Here is a 903-nt window from a genome sequence, read left to right on the forward strand (position 1 = left end):
TCCAGAGGTGTGATGAGCCAGCTGGTTTCCATTTCTCATAGCATTGTCCATTTAAAATCACGCAGAAAATGAAAAGGACAAAAAGGTGCTAAATATATGAGTAATTTATGGTGCCATTTACATAAGTTATGGAGAATCTTATTTTTGTCTACCCAACACATCCGCAAAGCTATTTAATATAAAATAGAGCATTACAGTATTCTAGTCAACTTTGCATCCTTACCCAGTGGGTCCGTCTACATGAGATGCTTACTGCGCATTAACCTAATAACACTGTGCAGTAGCATGGCAGTTAAAAACCGTGCTAATAACCTACTGCACAGTGCTATTAGGATAATGAACAGTAAATGTTATGGAATAACTTGATGCTGATGCTATTGTGCAGTAACTCTACTAACTGCACACTTAGTTTGTACTTTATTAAGCAAGTCCTAAACTAAATGTGCAGTGATTAGGGCGCATTAATGAAAGTGTAGATGAGCCCCGCATGTATGTGAAGGTAGTTAATTGATTTTATCTCTGAGAATAAGCTGCCTTCTCTAACCGTGTTTGTGCTTAGGAAACGTTGTAAAGTGGCATATGTTTTCATTAGATTGCAACCTTTCACTACGAATAAAATGTACATGTTCGGCCTCCAGTTGCTCTAGAGAATGCATTATTATCTTCTGAGAGCTGCAAAAAACAGGAATTTTCTTGGGCATGAGACAGTACGTTGCAACTTAGGAAGAACTAAGCTTCCCTAAGTTTGCTGACAAAGCTGGTAAAAGGGGTAGTATCAATATTTGGTGCTTGAGCCTGACTTGGCCATTTGAATAAACTATGTATAATACTGTTTCTGTCTCTCAGTGTGATCACTTATGCAAATAATTGATGCAGTTTAAACTATGCATAGCCAATTGCATG

The sequence above is a fragment of the Crocodylus porosus genome, unplaced genomic scaffold (genome assembly GCF_001723895.1).
Source record: "Crocodylus porosus isolate Cpor-Errol unplaced genomic scaffold, CroPor_comp1, whole genome shotgun sequence".
NCBI lineage: Eukaryota > Metazoa > Chordata > Crocodylia > Crocodylidae > Crocodylus > Crocodylus porosus.